At 37.6% G+C, this 16172-nt stretch overlaps 1 pseudogene across 1 annotated transcript in view; it reads left to right on the top strand.

The window, feature by feature from the left end:
* Window positions 1-16172, top strand: part of LOC310890891 (adhesion G-protein coupled receptor V1-like) — a 72904-nt pseudogene that overhangs the window by 41464 nt on the left and 15268 nt on the right. Inside the window, exons 24-32 of the transcript in view lie at window positions 1213-1293; window positions 2617-2756; window positions 5144-5753; window positions 6700-6915; window positions 7894-8109; window positions 9308-9552; window positions 9747-9928; window positions 10784-11598; window positions 13024-13233. The product of the transcript in view is annotated as an adhesion G-protein coupled receptor V1-like (transcript). The remainder of the gene's footprint in view (window positions 1-1212; window positions 1294-2616; window positions 2757-5143; window positions 5754-6699; window positions 6916-7893; window positions 8110-9307; window positions 9553-9746; window positions 9929-10783; window positions 11599-13023; window positions 13234-16172) is intronic.

Below are 16172 nucleotides of genomic sequence, written 5' to 3'. Positions count from 1 at the left end.
GTCAAAGTGTTGTGTTTTTGTTTGTTTGTTTTGTTTTTTTTTTTGTTTTGTTTTGTTTTTTCTTCCACATGAGTGAAATCAGAAGAACTGCAATACATAGGTCAAATGGATTATAGCAGTAATAGGCTGTGGATGTTGAGGGCCATAGGGAGTTTGCTGAGCTGTAGCTGCAGAGGTAGCTCGTAGATAACTGTCTGTAAGAACAAGACAAACACTTGAAAGAATTATTGGTTTGAAGGGCTAGTCTGAAGGGACGGCAAAGCATAGTGGTGCTGCCACATAAACCCCTGAATACCTTACAGATTTTTTTTTCCATTTGAGAAAAATTTTAACGGAGATTGTAAAGCTTGTTGGAGGGAAAAGTAATTAGAAACACTGACAGCCATAAATTGATTTTTTTTTTTTAAACTGATGTTATTTTTTTAAACAATTCAGAAATTGCAAGTGTGGTCCCTTCTGGGAGGATGTATCAGATTTCCTTGAATTAATCCAGCTCTCTGCTATGATTGTATGTGTCTATGGTGCAACATGGTCTCAGTGATTCTTTTGGTAAAGTCTTGAGACTTTTCACGTATTTTGTCTTTTTGGTTGAATAGTTGTTTTGTTAAAAGGAGTCAAACTTTTCTCTTTCAAATTGTTGTGACAGAAAATTTACAACTAACTTTAGTAATCCAGTAACTATATAGCCTTTTTAAAATGAGCCTTCTTTTTGGCCTTTCCAACACAAACACAAAGCTTATGAAGTCCCCATTAGTTAAGTTTTCTGCAGATTTTCCCAACATTTTCACTTTGTGAGAAAATATTAGAATAAGGAGCTTGAGGGACTTTATCGTCTCCCCTACCTTTTTTTTTTTTTTTTTTTTCAATTTAGATTCCTCCATGACAAGCCTCAGTTAGGAGTGAGAAAGGGGAAATACAAAATGGGGACACAAAGAGGGAAAGAGAGGAAAGATAAACTATGTGTATGTGTTTTCTTTCATTCTGACTTCCCATTGCTATTTCCAATGTCATAAATTAAGTAAGAGGTGGCATATGTAAATATTTCAGTCTTTATTAGAACTCCTGTACACTTTCAGAAGCAAAGTTGATACCTTCCTAGAGTGCTTCCCTCTTTTTTTCCTGTTGTCCAGAATAGTTTAAATTTCTCTTTGCTTGCGCTCTGATTTATAAATGTATATATGTGTATATATCTGTATGTCTGTCATCTTAAAGTTGCTGAGCTCTTTAGAAATGATGGCAGTGGTAGTGGTGATGGGAACATGGATTTCTTCCTTCCAACTGTCCATCAGCATGGTAAGCATTTTGGATTAATCTTTATTTCTTTATGCTAACTGTAATATCCCTCATGAACTACACTACTGACACAGTTTATCATAGTGTTATTTTGCTTGTGGTTTGAGATATATCATAGAGTCCTGTCAAAACATTCTTTCCCATTTTAAAAAAGGCTTAATTTCAACAACAGTCAATACTAACCGTAATACAGAAAATAACAGCTTCTCTATCTTCAAAGCTGTATTTTTATAGAACACAATGTAGTTATTCCAGAAGTAGTTAGAAAAATTAGCTTTGTTTGTAAATTTTGTAAAATTTTCTGGAGAGCAAAGAGGAGAGAAACTTTTTAAATTTAAGGTAATTTAAAAATTACCTGACTGTGTGTTTTGATACTTTCTTTTGCCACTTGCTTTATGCTTTGATCTCTGCATCTCAAAAATACTCTTAATAAAAAGTGGTGTTAGCTCTTTTTTTTCTAAAAGAATGCTTTGATTATTTTTCATTTTTGAAGTCTATTTTTGTCACAACATACAGAAAACAAAGATAATTTAATCTTGAGAAAATTAAAAACATACAATATGCAGAAATAAGATGAAAACAAAAGCACCTACTATGAGGGAAACGCTAATGATGGCGGATTTTGAATTAAACCCTAGAGACCTGAAAATATTGTGTTAGCACCCATTATCGAAATCAAATAATTTATTCCACAGTGACAGCCTGATTTTCTGTTTTATTTGAAAATACAAAGGAGTTCAGTTTGAACCTGAGAGTAAGTCTGTGGTTTAACCACTTTTTGGAACTTCCTGGGAAGTGTTGTTTCCTCTTCTGTGTTTCCAGATTTTTTTTAAAATGCCAGGCTCTTTCTCTTTCTAAGCAGCAAGTTATCTCACACAAGATGATCATTATAGTAGTAGAATTTCCTGGACTAGCTTTTTCTTTGTTCCAGCTTCAGTTAAAATAGTACCTGCTTTTGTCCTGTCTGCACTGCTTACACTGTGTTTTACCACGTAACTCTCCCCTACCCTAAATTCTAGTTCATTTTCCTTAATTAGACAAGTAATTTTATTTTTGATCCTCTCTTAAAATATTTGCATTTTATATGTTGCTTTGGAGTGTTGTTCCATAGAAGGGCTGCCAGGACTGCATTATTGAAAGTGAGTTCCTTATCCATGTGGATAATTATTCCACATTTAAAACAAAAAAAAAACACACCACAAAATGCAAAACAGCAGAAATATTCCAGTTATGCTTTTCTGTGTGCTTTTTGTAACAAACTTCCTTAGCTTTTAAGAAAAGATGGTATAAAAAAATAACTCATTTTGGCACTTGCACTTACAGCCAGCTTGGGAATTGCATCCCACATCGTTGTGACTATTGAGGCTTCTGATGATGCTCATGGCGTCTTTGAGTTCAGTACTGAGTCACTCTCGGTAAATGGAACTGAGCCTGAAGATGGAGATAGCAATATTATGTTGCAGGTTAGAAAGTTTTGGGTCTCATATTGCTATGCAATCCTCTTTTATGTCTATTTTACAGAGCATTCTGCAATATTTTTATAATAGGTCTACAGCATTTTAACTTAACTTTATCATGTACATTTGTCTTGACATTTTATACTTCACTTTCTAAAGTGTATCTTTCAGCTTAAAACTAAAATGTTTTATATAAGTTTAAATTTACTTCTACTTGTTTACATTTGAGGTATGAATATTTTAAAGTAAGTGCTGATGACACAACAAATACAGCAAAGCTAAGATGATAAAGATTACACTGTTTTTAAAATTAGTTTATTTTTAACTCATCATGTCAATGACTTTGCACTGTATATAATGGAGGGGCTGGATTGTGTGCAGCTTGCAGTTGGCAATGACATGCTTAAGATCCTCCGGGTAAGGATTAAGGGACATGGAAATAAGTTATAACAATAAGATGAAGTTGTTGTGGGAGTCTGCTATAGACCACCCAGCCAGGAGGACAACATTGCCAAATTATTCTATAATGAACTAAGGGATATCTCTAGGTCATCTGCCCTTGTCCCTGTGGGTGACTTCAACTTCCCAGATGTTAGCTGGGAATACCATACAGCCAATACAAACAGGTACTGGAAATTCCTGAGGCACGTTAACAATGACTTGTTGGTACAGTTACTCTGGAAGCTGACTAAGAAAGGTGCCCTCCAGATTTGTTGCTTGTAAACAGTGAGGGTCTTGTGGGTGAAGTGGTGATTGGAGGCTGTCCTGGCCATAGTGACCATGAGATGGCTGAGTTTAAAATCTTTGGTAATAGGAGGAAAACTGCCAGCAAAAGTTCAGCCCTAGCTATGGAGACAGCAGACTTCAGACTACTCAGTGAACTAGTTTGTGAGGTCCCCTTGGAACCTGCTTTTGAAGGTATTGGAGTCCATCAGTGCTGGTTAGTTAAGTAACACCTCTTAAGAGCACAGGAACAGGCAATTCCAAAGAGTCAGAAGTTGAGCAAGCTGGGCAGAAGGCCAGCTTGGCTGAGCAGGGATCTTATTCTAGAATTTAGGCGAAAAAGGAAAATCTGTGGGCATTGGAAGCAAGGTCAGTTGAACAAGGACTACAGAGGTGATGTTCACTCAGAGTTGAAGCTGGCCAGTACTGTGGGGACAACAAAAAGTGCTTTTTTTAAAGGATGCTAACAGCAAAAGGAGGAGCAGAGAAAACATTGATCCATTACTTGTTGAGGTTGGTAACCTCACAAATAAGTACGCCAATAAAGCAGAGGTTAATGCCTTCTTTGCCTCTGTCTTTAACACCAATGATGGGCTCGGGGACACCCAAAGCTCTGAATTTCAGGACTGTGATGATGATAAACTCCCAGCCAACTTTGAACTTGTGCAGGATTTGCTGCTCCAGCTGGATGCATATAAGTCTATGGGGTCCAGTGGGATTAATCCCAAAGTACAGAAAGAGCTGGCTGATGTCATTGCAAGACCTCTCTCAATAATTTTTCAATAGTCTTGGAGTCTGGAGAGGTCACAGTTGACTGGAATTAAGTTAAACGAGGAAGTGCTGGATTCTGCACCTGGCAAGGGGCAATGCTGGCTGTACGGACAGGCCTGGGGACAAGAGGCTGAAGAGCAGCCCCATGGAAAGGGATCTGGGGGTTTTGCTTGACAGCAAGAGAAATATGAACCAGCAGTGTGCCTTAGCAGCCAAAATGGTCAACTGTGTTCTGGAGCATAAGGCACAGCAATGCTGGATGGTCAAGGGAAGGGATTGTCCTGCTCTGCTCTGTGCTGGTGAAGCCTCACCTCTAGCACTGTGTGTGCTACAATATATGAAGGACATAAACTATTAGAGAGCATCCAAAGGAGGGCTACTATGGTGGTGAAGGGTCTAGAGGGCAAGAAGTATGAGGAGCGGCTGAGGTCCCTGGGTTTGTTCAGCCCAGAGCAGAGCAGGCCGAGGGCAGGCCTCATGGCGGCCTGCAGCTCCCTCACGAGGGGAGCGGAGGGGCAGGCGCTGAGCTCTGCTCTCTGGGGACAGCGACAGGACCCGAGGGAACGGCATGGGGCTGGGACAGGGGAGGGTCAGGCTGGGGGTTAGGGAAAGGTTCTGCACCCAGAGGTGGTCGGGCACTGGGACAGGCTCCCCAGGGACATGGTCACAGCACTGAGCTGCCAGAGTTCAAGAAGCATTTGGACTACTCTGTCAGACATGCGATTTGATTTTGGGTGGTCCTGTGTGGAGTCAGGTGTTGGACCTGATAATCCCTGTGGATCTTTTGTAACTCAGGATATTCTGTGATTCTGTGACTTTGCTGTATGCCATTTTACACTTTTATGTTCTTCTTTCTTATAGTACAAAGAAATACATAAATCTTTGTGTTTTCCACTTAGGTTGTGAGAACTCATGGGGCCCTGTCTGAGGTGACTCTGTATTGGGTCATAGTCTGTGATCTTACAGAAGACCTGGTCTCTGCATATGGGAATGTAACATTTGATGTTGGCCAAGTGAGAGCAAATATTACCATACAAGTTTCTCCTGACAACGTGCCTGAACTGGATCAGGTGTTTTCAGTTTTGATCATCAATGTGTCCAGTGGTCGTCTTGGAAATCACACTAATGCAACATTAACAGTTTTAGCTAATGATGATCCATATGGACTGTTCATCTTTTCTGAGAGAAACAGACCAATAAAAGTTGAGGAAGAAACAAAAAATATCTCCCTGACAATAGTAAGGCTTGGTGGTCTTCTTGGTACAGTAGTGGTTACATACAGAACTTTAGGTGATGATGAAAAGTCACCCTTTCTTCCACCTGATGTTGTTAGAGCAATACAAGGAGAAGATTATATACCCATTACTGGTTATGTGATCTTCGCAGCCAATGAAAGCGAAGCCACAATATCTTTGCCTATTTTGGATGATTATGATCCTGAGAGGTCAGAATCTGTTTTTGTGGAGCTAAACAATACTGTTTTGATCGACAAAGTACAGGATCGGCCAAGTAAGTGTCTTTCATATGTAAACCAAAAGCTTAAATATGTAGGCTAATATTTATATTTAATAGGATAAAATGCAGCAATTGAAATTACAGTAAAATTTTACCTCTGCCTAACTCTGTATAGTTAAGAATCCTGTAAGTTATATGTCAGAGTATCTCACATTAAGTATGAAGATTCTGTGTGTCAGCATATATTTCCTTTACCACAAAATTTTGTCAGGGGTGGACATTTCTTTCTCCCTTCTGCATCTGCTTTATCCCAGGTGTTTTAGGCCAACTGTATTACTGTATTGGTTTTGTGTGCTAATACCTGCTCACCTGTTGTTTCTGTAAAGCACAATGATAGGAAATAAGCTAGTTGCACTTACTGAAAGCGAAAAAAGCCTTTTAAACATTAAGTGGTGTAGAATTGCAGCTTCATGCTGGCTTTTTAGCGTAGAGGATGTTTGCCCGATCAGATAAATTCAGGTCATTACAGCCTTATTTATGCTTAAGAGCTTCTTGGCATGCCTAATTTCCCTTCCCTCTCCCCCATGACTCTCCCACATTAATCTTGATTTTTAAGGGAAACACTACAAAAAATTCTACTGGGAAACTGAAAGGTTACTTATAGTTCATCATTGCTAGTGTAAAATTCTATTGTCCTATGGACAAATAAATAAGTAATTTTGCTAGTACCTCACCTCTTCAAAGAACTGGTGTTTTGTATGCTCCACAGCAGGGTAGAATAATAAGTTAGTAAGAATGTGGATTTTCTGACATAATATAATTCAAACATCAAAAATATGCTTGTGCAGTTTGTAGTTATATTTTGTCCAAATCTAAAATGAAAATTTTATTGAAAGCTAGTAGTGGCCATCCACTAAACTCAGGTGTATGTATATGAACAGTATAGCCATATATAGGAGGCATTTCAGGCTTGCTCTAAGAGGTTTTTTTTATATTTCAGTTGTAAATTCTCCTCGTCTTGGATCAGTGGGTGAGACTATAGCTCATGTAATTATCAATGCCAATGATGATGCTTTTGGAACACTTCAGCTTTCAGCTTCAGCTGTGCGAGTTGCTGAAAATTATGTTGGACCAATCATTAACGTGACCAGAACTGGGGGAATTTTTGCAGATGTTTCTGTGAAATTCAAAGCTATGCCAATAACTGCAACAGCTGGTAAGAAATCAAAATAGCAGAAATACACATTCTGTGTTAAACCAGAAAGAGCATACTGTATGCTTCGAGTAACCAAAGCAAGCAAGTGTGTATTGAATGCAGTCTAGTAAAACAAGTAGAAAAAATACCAAAGTGTGAGATACTTACTGAGTGTACTTAGGAGACAGGAATTCAGGTCCTATAGAAGAGACCTTACATCAAATTTAAAAAAACTCAGAGATATCATCACTGAAGAATCTAGCAAGAAAACTAAGGAAAGGAATTGGCTGTTTGTTTCCCTGGTGGCCACTCACTTTCTCAAAAAAATAAAATAAAATAAAAAATCCTGTAGTAGTATATATAGCTAGTACTTAGTCCTTTGTACATATTTCAACCTACCATACATGGCTTATTTGAGTTTCTTGGAGGGAAATTGAGAGCTGGTGACTCCTCTGTGAAACAGACAAATGTTAAGCACAATTCAAGAAGACTTTTACTTTGCAAATGAAAGGTAAAGCTCTCAGGTGATCCCTGAAAAGCTCCACGAGGGAAGGAGTGACCTTATGTCCTTTAGTAAAATCTCCTTTGAAAAAGGTACTTCTGTTTCATTTTATCTCTTGGAAAGCCAGACAACTATCAGAAATCAAATATAGAAATGTCACAGTTGTGTGATCTTCTCAATGGAAGATAATAATGGACCTTTTGTAATTGCTTCTTGGACTGACAGTGTAAACTCTGTTTTGGCCAAGATGAGATTTATTTTCATCCATCCAGATATCTAAAAGGCACTAGGAAATAAACAATTGTATTTTCTGGGTATGAAGATAAAGAAAAAAAAAAACACAAAAAAACACACCAACATATGAACACAAGGGAATGCAAAAAGAACAGATAAATATTAGTGCTGATAAACATTAGTGATGTTTCATAATGAACCAGAATGCCTTAATATTCTTCTGTGTTTTGATTGTTTTGTTATTTTTTCATGTACAAATCTAGGTGAGGACTACAGTGTAGCCTCATCAGATGTTGTCTTACTAGAAGGAGAAACAAGTAAAGCTGTGCCAATTTATATAATTAATGATATCAATCCTGAAGTTGAGGAGTCCTTTTATGTTCAGCTGCTGAATCAAACGACAGGAGGAGCCTTGCTTGGATCTTTGACGAGGGCAGTCATAACCATTGAGGCTTCTGATGACCCGTTTGGATCCTTTGGTAAATGAGTCTTATTTGCATATTTTCTCTTGTCCAGTAGCAATCTGCTGATTTGTGGGTGAGTTATTACTGGGCAATGGAATAAAAATTTTCAGAATACAAAAAGGGAAGTCTGGATGAACACAGTAAAGGACAAAATAAGATAAACTAAATTAAAACGTGTAAGTAAGGGCAAATGGTGCCCTTATATAGCGAAATTGAAGCATTCAGTCAACTTATATATCAAGATTTTGTGAGACGAAGGTGGATTTTGGAGTCTCCTAATGGGGATGGATTTTAATTTAATTTGTATTTTTTTATCTATTCTAAATGTTGCATTTCTGCAATAGCTTGAAGCTTAAGTTTACATGCCAAAACCTGTTTAGATAGTGCAGTGTCATTGTTTTACAAAATAATCAGGCAAAGCAGGTTTAAATATCTGGGGAAATTGGAAAGTACAAATATGACTTAAATTGCATTCTTGTATGTTCTGGTTGTTAGTTATTGTAGTTTTTCTTCTTTCTATCATTATCAGTAAAATGGATTGTGGACACTTTCCAAAAATAGTTTCATTACACAGGTTTTGAGAAAAAAATGGTAATTTCAAAAATTTAATGACATTTTAGAAATTTATCTTTTCTATTTATTTTTTCTATTTCAGTATTTCTGGTGTATGTTTTCCAGCCATTTTATTTGACTTACTCTTTCTCCCTTTAGTACCCTACTTTATTTCAGTTATTCCATTTTATCAGCAAAATGTAAAGGAAATTGACAAAAGTAAATAATTCCACATGGATAATTCATTAACTTCATTCTTAACAACTAAAGATTTTATACAAGAAAGACTTATATTTGAAACAATTTAGATGGAATATGTTGACACATTTTTTCCATACGTGACATAAAAAATGATAAAAAATTTCCTCACTGGGAAAAATTACCTTCTGACCGTCTTCTAAAAACTTAGATCATGGCTAGCCTTGAACAATGGATACGTTGGAATAAACTCTTGGGTGGGGGCTGAATTTTCATGCCAATTTTATTTGCAGATAAAATGATACTGAAAGTTCAATTTGAAGTTTAAACCTGATTAACATTTTTTTAATTGTGCAAATGAATGCAATCAAGTGAAATAAAATATATACTTCAGTAACTAGGATGGTGTTTTTATTTTAAATATTACTGTTAATGAAATACACCTCTTTGTGCTGCACTTCAGTGTTCCAGATGACCGAATTTACTGTGGAGGAGCCTGAATCTGGATCAGTACCCATAAATCTGCCAGTAATCCGCAATGCTGGGACACTTGGTAACGTTACTGTTGAGTGGGTTGCTACCATTGGTGGACACCCTGCTGATGAGGACTTGCAGGTTGCCTCAGGCAATATTACTTTTGCCCCTGGGGAAGCCTTTCAGATGCTACTATTGGAAATCCTGGCTGATGATGTTCCAGAAATAGAAGAAGTAAGTCAAGCACTTACATCTTCCTTGAAGATGGTATTAATTTTGACTTGTTCTAGAAATATGTATGATGGAAAACAAGAAATGTTCCGGCAGGAAGGTGCTATAATTTCATGTTATACTTTGCTTGTAATTATTGTTAGAAAAACCACAAATTGTCTAGCTGCATTACTTCTTTTTCTTTTCTTCTCTTTGAGATTGTCCGTGTAGAATTAACTCAGGCCTCCAATGGTGGTGCTATTGGGTTAGATGGCGTGGCAAGTATTATAATACCTGCCAATGATAATCCTTATGGCACAGTTTTCTTTCATCAATCCTTATATCGAGTTCAGGAGCCACTAGAAAGAAATTTGCTGGCAAACATAACAGTCAGGCGAAGGTTTGTATAATGTTTGCTTTATTTGTAATTACTATTTATTCTTCACTTTTGTTTTCACTATAATGTCAAATTTCATGCTCCTCTCATAAAAATATGTGCATCAATTCTTTGATCTGCCATCTCAATGTATTTTCATTTCAAACACATTGTTTTTGAAGTAGATGTCTGTGTATTACATAAATTACTTAAACGTAGTATACATTGAATACTTTGTAGTATACATTGTATACTTTGTATACATTTGTATACATTTGTATACATGTAGTATACATTGTATACATTGTATACAGTAGTATACATTGAATACGCTGAGTTTACATTGGCAATGTAAACTCAGCGTACACAGTGTACTATTCATTTTGTCCGTTTAATCATCAAATCATTTAAACCTGCATGGTAGCCTGTTCCTGTGATTTGAACAGGAGGACAAAATGGCCAGCCCTTACAGGATGAAAATAAGAGAAGGAAAACAGGTTTTATGCATGTGATCCTAGAGGAAGGATGATAAGTCTGGGTGTCACCGGCTTTTTCTTCCTTGCAAGTAAGGAGAGCTGCCAAGTCCTGAAGAAGACTAAGTTAACTCCTAGAACCAAATGTTTACAAATATGCATTCTTAACAGACTACTACCTAAGCTATAAATAATCAAACTTGCTATCCACAAAAAAATAAGATAACTCAGTTATTCTGGTACTAGTTTCAAAGGGAATGCATTTTGATGTGTTATTTGGAATTTTTCAGCAATTCAGAAAGGGTCAGTTGATTTTGTTCACTTCTATTATTAACCCAGAAACATGTAGAATATTAGACATCCTTTGTCAACTAACATAACTTTATTTTATTATAATGTCTTTTAGTGAGGGAAGATTTGGTCAGCTGCAGATTTTCTACAGCACTTCTGAGACTGACGTTGTAGCTCTTGCTGTGGAGCAAGGTCAGGATATCCTGGCCTACTACGAGCCTCCTGTACAAGGAATTCCTGACAAACCATCCAAGACCAGAGTGAATGTGTCAGCAGCAAGTGACCCTGTGTATTCCTGTGCAGCTCAGTGCCTAAAAGAACAAGCATGTTCAGCCTTTACATTTTCCAGTGCCTCAGGGATTCCTCTCTGCCTTTGGCTGACGTCAGATATCAGCCCATTAACTAACAACACTTCAGGGTTCCGGACCTACAAGAAAAACGTTACCAGTGCATTCGCCCTCTTCAGCACACAAGCCATCGCTGGCAGTGATTATGAACCTGTTACAAGACAGTGGGCCATAATGCAGGAAGGGGAAGAGTCTGCAAATCTAACAGTTACCATACTGCCTGACAGCCTGCCAGAACTGGATGAGAGATTCACTATAACCCTTTTGAAAGCAGAACTGATGAACGTCTCAGCCAGCTCAAAAAACCAACCAACCATAGGACAGCCAAATACCTCCACAGTTATCATAATGATGAATGGAGACGCATTTGGAGTGTTTAAGATCTACAGTGTAAGTCCCAATGCAACAGAGAAAGGTCTGTATGTTGAAGTAGAGGAACGTCCTCAGACCAACGTGCAGCTAATGATACACAGAACAGAAGGCAGCCTGGGACAAGTGACAGTGGAATGGCGTGTCATTGGTGGGACTGCTACTCCAAACTTGGATTTTATAGGTGTCGGTGAGACTCTGGTGTTTGCTGAAGGTGAGACAAGCTCTCGTTTTGGCTTCTGTTTTGTAAAACTAAGAAAAAGAAAAAAGAACGTGACAAGTACACGATACTGTGGATGTTTTGACAACTGATATCTTCTTCTTAGGCTAAATTTTCCTGAATGCTAAGGATACACGTGCAAAAGAGTATGGTTGTTCATTAGCATGTAGCATTATCTTGCAGAACACACACAGTGGTAGCAAAGCACAATGAAATATCTAAGCACAATAAATACCTAAGGGTTTTTATTAAAGAAATATTGCAGTATAAATATTGCACTATAAAGATTTCCTTTACCACATAAGTAAGGATTAATAAAGTCGAAGATAGTTGTTACAGCAAGGATAATGGAAATGAGAATCAGGCCTAAGTGGTCTTTTGTTAGCCCTCGGTCACTACAGTACTAATTTTTCATGACATCTCTTTAAATTCTGAGATCATATTGTAACATAACAAAACATATTTAAACGTAACATAACAGAACATATTTAAAAGAATTGCAAACAGGACAAACAAGTCCCTCTCAGACATTACTTAAGTACCATGCAGCATGCTGTATTTTATGCTGTATTTTATTTTTTCAAAGTCTGAGTTAATCGAACTGATATTTTGAAAGCAATTTCCAGGTGCGTAGTAAAGATTCTAGTGTGCTAGCTTGATAAATCATCTGAATAGTAAGGCATGGCTGCTGGCAATGATTGTGAGGCTGACATGTAATTACATTACCAGTTATAAGTTTAGTAAAAACTGATTTTGAAGTATTTTGAAAGACAATCTAGCAGGAAATACATATGTATTCTGTAAATTGATATTCTAATGATCATAAAACACAGCTGGGTTATGCACACGCACTGAACAACAGGATTGTGTTGTAAATTTTAATGGATATATAGCGACTAGAGATTAACGGTGTTTGCTGCTTACATTATTATTCTTTGATAGTCCCAAAGGCAAGGAACTAACAAAATGTCATCCCATTTCAATGCATTCCCTGGCTCAGTAAATGTACTCATATTGAATGTACACCCTTGTGTAAATGGTTCATCGGAGAGCTTAGCACCTGGCAATTTATTTTTTTTTCAAGAATGATATTCCCCTTTTCTAAGTTAAATTTTAAAGTCATAGAATTTGTAATGAAAATAAAGAATTCTAGGCACTCCGAAATAATTCCTATATAATTAATTTCTACATAGTATATTTAATGATGTGATCGTTTTATTGGCTTAATGTGACTGATCAATAGTAATTAGATAAAATTTCATAATGACATTCACTGACTTCCAGAAAGGTAAATAAGTTTGTTTCATGCAATTTTAATATATTTTATGTATTTAATTATTTTCAAAATGAGATGATTGAGTCTTTTTACAAGGTGGTTTCCAAGTGGACACACGGTTGTATACGTTCTTCTCCTTGTAGGTGAAACAAAGATGATGGTCACGCTGCCCATTATAGATGATCCAGAGCCAGAGGATGATGAAAGTATTGAAATCAGCCTGGTCCATACTGAAGGAGGGAGTCGAATTTTGCCCAGTTTTGACACTGTCACAGTGATTATTCTGGCAAGTGACAATGTGGCAGGAATTATAAGCTTCCATACAGCCTCAAGATCTGTTATTGGTTGTGAAGGTGTGTTCTTTGTGTTGACCACGCTCAAATTTTAATGCCAGTTTCCATCTTTGTGCTTTCAGTTGATAATGACTCACAATGATTGTGTTTCACTGTTCAGAGAACACCAGCAAGAAGTGAATATCCACATACCTGACATGTACTTTGAACTCTTGCAAGCATTCATAGAATCACAGAATGCTTAAGGTTGGAAGGGGCCTCTGGAGGTCATCTGGTCCTTTCCCCCTCAAGCAGGGCCACCTAGAGCAGGTTGCTCAGGACCATGTCCAGGCTTTTGAGTATCTCCAAGGAGGGAGACCCCACAATCTCTCTGGGCAACCTGTGCCAGTGCTCCCACACAGCACAAAAGTGCTGTCTGATATTCAGAGGGAACCTCTTGTGCTCCAGTTTGTGCCCGCTGCCTCTTGTCCTGTCCCTGGGCACCACTGACACGAGCCTGGCTCTGTCCTGTTCCACCCTCCCTTCAGGTATTGAAGGACACTGATGAGATCCCCCTGAGCCTCCCCTTCTCCAGGCTGAGCAGTCTCAGCTCTCACAGCCTCTCTTCCCTTCCCTTGATCACCTCGGTGTCCCTCTGTTGGAGTCTTCCCAGTACGTTTAGGTCTGTCTTGCACTGGGGAGCCCAGAGCTGGACCCAGTGCTCCAGGTGCAGCCTCACCAGTGCAGAGTAGAGGGGAAGGATAGCTCTCTCAGCCTGCTAGGGATACTTGGCCTAATTCAGCCCAGAATGCCATCAGCCTTCTTAGTAACAAGGCATGTTGCTGGCTCCTGCCCAGTGCAGTGTCCAGCAGGACCCCAAGCCCTTTCTGTCAAGCTGCTCTCCATCAGGGTGCACGCCCTGGTGCCTGGGGCTGCTCCCCGCCAGGGGCAGGACTCTGCCCTTCTCTTTGTTGGCCTGCACGAGGCTCCTGCCAGCCCACTTCATGACTGCCAACATACACACACCTAATAGTCATAAGCAAATCAGATCTATCAGCGACTTACAAAGAATTTAAAATATTCTAGAAAACATTCCTGCAGAAACACTAGGGTAACATCTTCCCTTTGTCTGTCCCATGAACCTGATGTTTTTTTATGGCAGATGATTTGGGAAGTAGCAATTATAAGAGAAAGCAAACATTTGAGAAAGAACAATAATAATTTGGTATGTACTAAACATTTCTACTATTGTTTTAAAGAATACACGGCATGTTTCATCTACAGTTTGATGCAGTTTTGCATAGGATGATAATAGTACTGGTGGTGATTGCTTTAGGTGGCCTTTGATGGAATCTCAGTGTATTGCAGTATCACGTTTCTCTGATGTTTGAACTGATGGGCAGGGAAAGTTCACAAAACAGGAACTTGTCCCCTAATGTGTGCACTACATTTTCTGTTTGAAGAAAAATGGCTTTCTCAACCAAAGGTTTTTTGTTTTGTTTTCCCAACATGAAAGGGCATCATAACCTTTGGTTTTTTATCTAGGTATGGTTTGTGTTAATTCTGTGCCAAGCCAGATGTGATATGATTAGCTAAGAAGAGCTGTTAATGAGCACAAGGAATTAATAAAAACTGTCTCAGTCCCAAAGTCCCTGAATACTTTCAACTGGTTAAATGTTATTCATAGCATGCTACCAAATGCTGGCTGCTTGAAACTGAAGTACTTGGCTATAGTTCTATTATTATATATAGTTATTATTATATTATTTTTCCAGGTTGTGAAAAGAAATAGTTCATTGCCTTCCAGCCAGAAACAAAACAAGTGAACTAAGTGTCTTTGATTAAAAAAAAAAAGAGAGAGAAAAAGGGAGAAATAGAGAAAGAGCAAAAGAGCTAAGGCATTTAGATTATTTTAGTTTGTCAAAATATTTTTTTCATTCGAAAGCAAAATTTACCAGACATAAATCCAAATATCATTACTTTTACAGTTATTGTGTTATTGAAAATTTTCTGTTAAGTGAATACATTTTGTTTTCACAATGTGCATGTTATTTTTTACCTTATTGAGGATAAGTGTAGTATTTTTTATTGGACAGGGGTCTGCGACAGTTGTGTAACTGTATTACAAGAAAATGCACTGCAGTAGCTTAAAGTAATGAGGAAGAGGAGAGCGGCTGATGCTCCCTTCTTCACAGCGATAAATACCCACCTCTTTGTTTCTCTATGTAAGAGATGCATCACTTATTAAGTCACAATGTAGAAATGTAAAAGTATGGATAAGGATTAAATATTAAAAAAAATATTGAATTTAGCCTAATAACACTTTCAATCTTCAGAAATCAATTAGTGTTCATATTAGCATTTCTTCTGGATAGGAATACCAAAAAAATCTTGGTAAAGCTGGTAGGAAACATGGATCAGTAAATAACTACTTGGAATCTGTAATAATGACTTCAAGTTTCTTCTCAGTGTTTGGATTATAGTGGAACAGCTTTCTATATCATAAAGCATTTTTCCCAGTCTTCAATGAAAATTCATTATAACTTATAGAGATATATTGAAATAAGCTTTGCCTTATTTGTGTGTGTGTGTGTTTTCCCAATGGTACTAAACCATTGAAACCACTTTTCTTTTAAATCTTTATTTCTTTGTAATGGATATGCAAAATTCTCAAATAGAACATAGTGGATTGCAGTGCAGTGTTAAACACTGTAATGATTTAGCCTCAGAGGAACCTGTAAATTGGGAGTCTACCATCCAGATATTTGACTGTAGAAGTGGAATCCTTGTGATATCAATAAATTTTGAATTCCTTAATTTTCTTAGAAGCAACATGGACCAACTTAAGCCAAAGATGTCGACATCAATGTCGACATCAATGTTGACATCTCTGAGACTTAACTGAAGTTTGAAATGTTGGGGCTGAATAGCACATTTATGTATTTGAAAATGGGTGTAAACAGTTTTTGTATTACTTCTTTACAATATTAAATTTTATTTAAGTATATTAAGGGCTCTTG

This window comes from Anser anser, assembly GCF_964211835.1.
Source record: "Anser anser genome assembly, contig: HAP1_SCAFFOLD_111, whole genome shotgun sequence".
Classification (NCBI taxonomy): Eukaryota; Metazoa; Chordata; class Aves; order Anseriformes; family Anatidae; genus Anser; species Anser anser.
Note: the sequence above shows the minus strand (reverse complement) of the source record. Positions and strands in the feature narration are given on the sequence as shown.